This window comes from Vombatus ursinus, unplaced genomic scaffold, assembly GCF_900497805.2.
Source record: "Vombatus ursinus unplaced genomic scaffold, bare-nosed wombat genome assembly UNPS02008807.1, whole genome shotgun sequence".
NCBI lineage: Eukaryota > Metazoa > Chordata > Mammalia > Diprotodontia > Vombatidae > Vombatus > Vombatus ursinus.
This window is the reverse complement of record NW_020948585.1, coordinates 5,729-14,519: the sequence shown is the minus strand read 5'-3', so window position 1 is coordinate 14,519 and position 8,791 is coordinate 5,729. Positions and strand designations below refer to the sequence as shown.

The 8,791-nt window shown below is 39.7% G+C and overlaps 1 long non-coding RNA gene across 1 annotated transcript; it reads right to left on the bottom strand.

The window, feature by feature from the left end:
• Positions 1–300: 300 nt before the first annotated feature.
• LOC114034254 lies at positions 301–8,060 on the bottom strand. The gene is made up of 3 exons (XR_003568078.1): positions 7,989–8,060; positions 1,259–1,414; positions 301–394 (listed from the first exon to the last, which is right to left on the bottom strand). It is a non-coding gene; the product is annotated as an uncharacterized LOC114034254 (long non-coding RNA).
• Positions 8,061–8,791: the final 731 nt, after the last annotated feature.

Below are 8,791 nucleotides of genomic sequence, written 5' to 3'. Positions count from 1 at the left end.
GGGCTCAATGAATTGTAAGCTCAAAATAAGCCAACAGTAGCCAAAGGCCACTTTAAGAGAGAGTTAGTGTCTAAAGAGGGACAAGATGGGCCTATTAAACTCTGTCCTGTACTGTTTCTTCCTCATAAAAGACTATTAGGAATAAAAGGATTGCAGAAGAATGTCAGATGTTTCATGGTGAAAATCATCTCTCTAAATCCATGGCCCACTGCTCCTAACTACCTCCACCTCCGACCACACAAATTCCAGAAGGAAAGTTTAGTCCTCTCACCATGTAGAGAAAGATGTCATTCTCAGCTCCCAGACCCTCACGCCAGGCCAATGCATTGAACAGTTCTTTCCGAAAGCCCCAGTTGAATAATATGGCAAGACGCATGAATGTGGACTTAGTCTTCTGCCAGGAGAAAGCAAAGAAATATCACACCAGAGTCTTGGTTTGCAGACCTCCCCATAGTCTTCCTCATCCCTACCACCAATTTCCCAACCCTACTGCCTTGGAGACTCTGGGGTCACTTCCCATGCTCCCTATCCCCTTCCTAAGCACACTTGAAAAGCAAACAATGAAAAGGTTTACATAACAGGAAGTGCCACAAGACACCAAGTGATTGTTGGGTGCCTAGTATATTAGGTCTCCCTCCAGGCACAGGAGAGGATTCTAATGGGTGACTGGGGGAGCAGAAAGGAAGGAAAAACACAGGAAGGGGAGGAAGCTGACTCTCTCAGTCAAAGAACCTCTGTCACCAGCCTCAGTTCTGTAGCTCTGGTTTCCACAACCCCTCCCCCTTTCATAATCTCCCATTACTCTCTCTATCTAGAATGAGCTTCTACCTCCCATTGCTCAACCAAAAGCCACTCAATATCCCTTAAGAACTCTTTCTTTACTATTCTGACCCACTATAATGGTTCTCATGTATAGACTCCTTCAGTAGATGACAAGCATTTTGAATTTTGGCATATATGATGTTGTAAAATGAGCTGGAGAAGGAAATGGCAAACCATTTCAGTATTTTTGCCAAGAAAACCCCAGATGGGGTCATGAAGTGTCAGATACACTGAAATGACTGAATAACAACAAAATATATGATGTACCTTTCTCAGCTGCCTGTGAGTGAATCTTCTCTTCCCATGTAAGCTTTGAATTACCTCAGGGACAGAGACTGTTTCCTCCTCTTTTCTATCTTTCCCACAGAGTAGCTGAGCTCACAAGTTGGTTCACAAGAGGCTCCCAGAAAGTCCCAGGTGAATGATCCATTCTTACCACAACAACCTCTGGGCAAGGGTCAGCCAGATGGAAGAGGAGAGGAACCAGGCACTGAAAAGCATGTATCTTCAATTGTTCCTCATACTTCTTCCCACCACTATAGATCACGTCTCCATAGAGGAAGATGGCTTCTCCTCGAACCTCGTCTCTCTCCTGAGGAGGACAAATCTACTAAAATCGAATGTTAGGTTTGAAAGGACAAATGAAATGGTGCCATCTATGGACTTTGGGCTTAATTTAGCATTGACAGGTAGGATTTTTTTCTTTCTGGGTGTTGGGAAAACAAAAACTGATTTAAAATAGTGGTTAGGCAAGGATCCATGGGGAAAGGATATGAGGGTGTTAGAAGACTGCAAGTTATAAGAGTTAACAGTGGGATATGGCAGCTGAAAAATAGGAACGCAATCTTAGACAGAAATGGAAGTAATGGTCTGACTGTTTGCTCTATTCAGAACATAGCTAAAGTATTATGTACAGTTCTGGACACCAAAGTTTAGGAAGGACATTGGTAAGGTGAAGCATATCCAGAGGAGGGTGACCAATAGGTGGAGGGAACTGGTAACCAAGCCATAGTGCATTGAATTGAAGGAACTGAAGATGTTTAGACTATAGAAAGAAGACAATTTAGGATTATGATAGCTGTCGTCAAATTATTAGAAATGTAGAAAAGGGATTAATTTGTTTCACTTGACTCCACAGAGAAGTACTAAGACAACTGGGTATACAGCTATGTTCTGATTAGTGCGAATAATACATTCTGTGAAGTAGTCACATATATTCAAATTTGTGCTATTCAAAGCTATAATTATGTACATTATGGCAACTTGTTCTAGCTCAATGGAAATGGTGAAAGGTAGATTTCAGCTCCATTTAACAATCCCTCCCTCTGAAAATATCTCATAACCCTTTCCTTGGATTTCTTTGCATATTTCTTACTCTCCTTTTAAGTACATTTATTTCTGTATGACTTTCCTTTGTCATAGATTGTAAGATTCTTGAGAGCAGGGTTATGAGATCCTACCTAACCTTGTATAGGGCCCTATACACAGTAGGAGCTTCATAGATGTGTAACCTTTGTTCAAAGAATCTTCTATTTCAGCTCCTAACACAGTAGTTTGTTTTTATAAAGGACAATGCAGATGGTCTCATCCTCACTGATTTGTTTGAGGTATGAGTTAGTATATGAGCTTTGCATTCAGAGTGTGGCTGTGACTCTGGGAGAAGATAAGAAAGGAATGGACCATGAGGTAGGATCCATTTTGCTACTGGGATTTGAATGGTGGTCATTATGAGAATAGCAGATGGTGCTATTGGATGGAAAACACTGTGTAATAAAAGAACACACATTGCCCATTAACTTTGAGACCAAAATTAGTTGGGGATGGGGGATCCACTTACTAATAAAGTCTTGGGTGTGCTTGTGAACTAGATAATGGCACAATTAGATGGATTTGGACCTATTTGAAAGATTGGACTCAAAGAACAGTCAATAACTATTTGACATCTTCTTGGAAAGAAGCCTCCAGTAGCGTGTTCCAGGGATCTTTGCCTAACTATATGCTGTTTAATCACTTTATCAATGACTTGGACAAATGAATAGATGACATCCTTCTCAAAGTTTTAATTGACAGTGAGGAAGTGTTAACACACTAGAAAATATAGACAGGACCCCTCTCTCCCCCCAAATCTTTACAAGCTAGAACACTGGGTTGAATCTAATAGGATGAAATTTCATAGGAATATATATTCTTACAATCCTTAAGAGACAGTCTTCAGGAATACAAGATGGGGAGGGCATGTTTAGAAAATGTGTTGTTTAGCGGCAGTGGTGGTGCAGTGGATAGAGCACTGGCCTGGACATCAGGAGGACCTGAGTTCAAATCTTACCTCAGACACTTCACACTTACTAGCTGTGTGAGCCTGGGCAAGTCACTTAATCCCAATTGCCTTGACAAAAAAAAAAAAAAGAAGAAGAAAATGTTTTGTTTGAAAAAGATCTGGAGGTTTTAATGACTGCAGGCTCAATAGGAGCTAGCTATATGACATGGCAGTAAAATAACTTATAAAATCTTGAGTTAAAAAAAGCATAGCTTCCAAGAATAAGGAGGTAATAGGCCCATTGGGCTTGTTCTGTCATGGTCATAACACATCTGGACTAGGCATTCATTTTATAATTCATTCAGTAAAGATTTGTCATTGTTCAGTCATTTCAGTCATGTCTGACTCTTCGTGACTTTATTTGGGGTTTTCTTGGCAGAGATACTAGAGTGGTTTGCCATTTCCTTCTCCAGCTCATTTTACAGATGAGGGAACTGAGGCAAACAAAGTTAAGTGACTTGCCCAGGGCCACAAAGATAGCAAGTGAATGAGGCCAGATTTAAACGCTGATGTCTGACTCCAAGCCCAGCACTCTACCCACTGCACAACCTAGCTACCTTCCATGAGCATAGCCTCCTAATTGATCTCACTGCCTCAAGTTCCTACTTTTTCCGATCTATCCTCCCCACAGTTGCCAAAGTGGGCTTCCTGAAACGCAAATTTAACCATGTTTTACTCCCTTATTCAATAAACTCCAATGGTTTCCAGTTGCCTCTAGGATCAAATATAAACCCCTCTTCAGGATTTATGACCCTTTACAAGCTGGGCTCTAAGCTATCTTTCTAAGCTTATTACTTATGTATGACTCCCCTCCCCACATTCTATAATCCAGTCAGACTGGCCTTCTACAGCTCCTCACACGACACCCCATCTCCCAACCCTGTGTCTTTGCATTTACTGTGCCTCTATACCTGGAATGCACTCCAAGGTCATCTCCACTTCTTAGAATCTTTTGTTTCCTTCAAAACTCTCCTCAAACAGCAACCTCTATATCAGGGGTTCTTAATCTGAGATCCATGAAGTTACTAATTTTTTTAAAAAATATTTTAATAACTATATTTCAATATAATTGGTTTCTTTTGTAATTCTATGTATTTTACTTCATGCATTTAAAAACATTATTCTGAGAAGTTGTCCACAGATTTCACCAGACTGCCAGAGGGTGTTATTTATGACATTAAAAAAAGTGAAGAATCCCTGATCTACATGAAACCTTTCCTGATTTCCCTTAGCTGTTACTGCTCCCCCTAATTTACCTAGGGATTTTTTTATTTCATATATAATCTGTATATACTTATCGGTGTGTGTATGTATATTAGATTATATATTGTGGATGGATGGATGGATGGATATTGTCTCTGCTAATAGAAATCACTGACCCTGGTTGAGTAATCTCATTTGCCAGTTCTTTCAATAGGTCACCTGGGCTATCTGACTTGAACTCATCAAGGTCAGCAGGAGATTTCTCACTATATCCTTACTTATCTTAGATATCAACTCCCTATTGACCTTTTTGTTTTCTTTTTTTTTCTTTTCCTTCCCAGTGCAAAGTTCTTGACAGAGGAAAGAAAAGCAAAATAAATTACCTTTCCTCTGTTATCAGTTATCATCATCTTATCCCCTTCAAATAGCAATCTTACCCCACTTTTCTTTCTCTTGACCCTTAATATAACTGAAAATATCACCCCTTTATTTGTTTTTTTTTGTTTCCTCAACAGATTCAGCTCTTTCTGAGTTCTAGTGTGTCTGACAGTATTCTTGTAGAGCCTTGCCACACCTAGTTATACTCCTGTTCAAGTCACCTATGCTTGCTTTTTTGCATGACTTTTAAAAATCTAAATTGGTGAGCGAATTTCTATGCCTCAGCATAGCTTCCTCTGGACATAGCTTCCTCCTTCCTTCCTTTTCTCCTAATGGGAATTGTTTCACTTTCAGTCTTCAGTATTTCATTACTGAGAGCTTCCCATGCCTCTCAGGTTAACTTGCTTTGTAAAATTTTAATCATGAGATCCTTTCTATCCTTTCTCTGAACTTACTTTCTCAAAATTTGGGGTGTATGTCTCCTTATCATAGGCTTTATCAAACTATTCACTTCTCAAATAGGTCTTTCCATTCTGAAGAAAACACCGTCTGTGCCCTAAAATCCATCACTTTCTTGTGCAAGATTTTGTAATATTTAGCAATGTCTTCTAGGTTCCTCTGGGTAGTATCATTTGTACTCAAATTAATCACCAGAAGTGTGCAGTATTCATACATCTTAGTAAGTCTTCAGAGATTCTCCTTCATGTCTGGGATACATGGGAATCTATCTAACCCCTTTAATATTGTTATCATTTCGGAGAATAGTTGGCTCAAATGCCCCTCAGACAAGTCACCAACCTCCACTAGTCCTTCTTCTTCCTCTCACCCTTAGTGTATGAACTCTTTTCCAACTATCCCTGAGGATTTACCGCACCATTCCTTGGAGGACAAAGGCTACTTCATCTGCAGAGGGTCCAGCTCCATCCTCCTTGAGACTATCCTCATATCGATTACTTATTTCCAAGTATTTCATGGTCTTTCTTCTTCTTTCTTTTCTGTCACATTCCTTCACTTTCCCACTTCTTGATGGCAGGATGGTAGTCATCATTTCTTTTTGCCTCTGCAGATTAATTTTATCCCTTTTGTTTTTTATTCAAAACTGAAGCTCTTTTTCTGGCTCTTGCTTTCATTGTATGCTTTTTTTGTTTTGTTTTGTTTTGTTTTGTTTGTTTGGGGCTAGGCAATGAGGTTAAGTGACTTGCCCAGGGTCACACAGCTAGTAAGTGTTATGTGTCTGAGGCCGGATTTGAACTCAGGTCCTCCTGAATCCAGGGTTGGTGTTCTATCTACTGCACCACCTAGCTGCCCCCTGGCTCTTCCTTTAAGGGATACTTCATTCTCATTGATAACCATTCTACAAGTTCTTTTAATAGAAAGACTGGAATTTAAGAATATCTTAAAGGAACAAAGTTTTTGTTCCTTTGTTTTGTGTCCTTAAAGTCCTTTTAGTGTTAACTTCTCTTCTAGGAAGGAGAGTGACCCATTCTTTCTGCATACATAACATTCACAGAAATACAACCATTGCACATTCTAGGTAGATCACTACAAGATTCACCCAGCTCTGAGTGAGATCTGGAAGTGAGATTTTCAATTGTGTGATGTTCTTACTAGCTGCTGTTCTGAAGGACTGCTGAAGCACATTGCTTGTGCTTATCCTGAACTCTGCTTTCTCACCTCTTCAGCACCTTGACAGGCATACCCATCTTTCCTTCTTTCCTTTTCTCCTCTTTTATTCTATATCCTTCTGGTTCTGCTTCTTGGGATCTTCTGTAAGTCCTTCTCTTTCTCCTCTGGCTTAAACCTTTCTCCTCCTTCAGATGGAATCCTACTTCTTCAGATTCTCCTTAAATCATCCCAAAATTTCCCTCCTTAAATTTAATGGCTGGACTTCTTCATGATTCCAAATGCCTTCAAAATACCCTTCTCTTTCTTCAGCTCAGGTTCTTTTCCCACTAAGCCTTCCACCATTATAATTGGAGCTCAAATGATCATTAATCTATGTAATAGGAGTTTTTTTAAAAAAGGAGATATTACACACTTCCTAGTATGTTTTACAATACCTCTCATCCCATCAAAAGCCCATGAGATTCCAGGTGTCAAGTCTGAGGGCAGGGGGTAGATTCACATTCTTTTGAGACATTTTCATGGTGAGAAGAATAGAGAAGGAAAAGAGTACAATCCTAAGGATGGACAGCAGCTTCCCAATTCGTAAGCCAAAGAGAACAGGATGACCCAGACAAGAGAGCTGCTGATTGAGGTCCGAAGGAAAGTTAGAACACTGCCAGGAGGGGTTGTTTTCACCAGATATAGACAAGAAAATGTATAAAGGGCAAAAAATTGGGGAACTGGAGAGTGGTATCCACTTATTTGAGGAATGGTTGAGTATTTTAATGTTTGGTTTCCTTTTCCGTTTCAATTAAATTACTGGTTCTATGTTGTAGTCTACCCATGTTACGGTTAATATTGTAATCACAATATCTTGTGATTAATCACAGCAGGTTGAATTTAGAGGTCTCCAGTATTACACTGGCACAGTGACTTGAGCCATACATGGTCTGCTTACCAAAAAACAGTTCTCATAAACATGAATCCAAGTCTATGAGAAGCTAGTGCTGGTTGGCACATAGGCAACATTCTTTCATTCAATAATTATACATTAGGCTCCTGCTATGTACCAGATATTGTGCTAGGCTGTGGGAATATAAAGACAAAAAAACCAAACCAACAAACAAAAAACCCTCATTGCTCTCAAGGGGCTTGAATTTTGATAGGGGAAATGACATGAATACCTAAAAGTGAATACAAATATATACAAAGTAAATAAAAAGTAGTTTGGGGAGTGCACCAGCAACTGAGAAGCAACATCCCTGTTACTGGTGTGGGCATCACCATTCTCCTAGTCACCCAGGCTCTTGGTGGGTCTTTCCATGCTCAGTCTCACACCACAGTCATTCAATCTACTGCCAAATTTTGTCATTTCCCCCTTTATGAGGTCTTTTATATAAGTTCCCTCGTGTCCTATGGCACATCCACAGCCCTAGTTCAGGCCCTCATCACTGGATTATTGTGATAGCCTTCTAACCAGTCTCCCTACCTCATGGGCTCCCTCCTCCAATCCATCCTCCACTAGGCGGCTGCAGTGGATTTCCTAAGGGTTATGCCTCTCCCTCCTGCACCTATGTCAACCCCGCACTCAGTCCAATGGTCCCCTATTATCTCCATGATTAACTGTAGAATTTAAAGCTTTTCGTAATTAGTCTCTTCTCACCTTTCCGGGCTTCTCATACTTGACTCTCCACTACGCACGCGGCGATCTTACTTGCTCTGATTTGCACATGAACTTCATCTTCCCTGTCTGAGTCCTTGCTTTGCATTGGCTGCCCTCCGTATTTGGGATGCTCCTCCTCTTCACATCCCCCAGTCAGTTTCTCTGACTTCCTTAAAGACTTAGCTCAGATTCTACCTTTTTTAGAAGGCTTTTCCTAGTCCCCTCAACTACCAATACCATCTACCCTGAAGTTACCTTCTACCTCCTTTATAAATAGTTTGCTAGTGCACAGTTGTTTGCATGTTGCCTCCCTCATTAGAATGTGAGTTTCTAGAGGGCAAGGACTAATTTTACTTTCATTTTATCCCCAATGCTTAGTGCAGTGACTGGAACACAGCAAGTACTTAATAAATGCTTGTTGACTGTTTTAAAACCAGGAAAGAGGAGATATTAAAATATTAAGTTAAAAAGCTTTTGCATAAATGAAATAAATGCAGGTAGACAAAGAAGAGAAACTGTAAAGTGGGGAAATAATTTCATCAAACATAAGCCAACAAATTATATCCACAACTGATAAACTATATAGGTGTATGTGTAGTATATATATATATATGTATATGTATTATATCTTTATTTACATATGTATTTGACCACTTATCAATGGAGAATGGTTTTTGGTCACACATATATGCACACCCCATGTATGTGTACATACACACATAGACACATATACATATGTGTGTATACCCATATGCATGTTATATATAGACATGTAACATTTATCACATATATACATATTATAT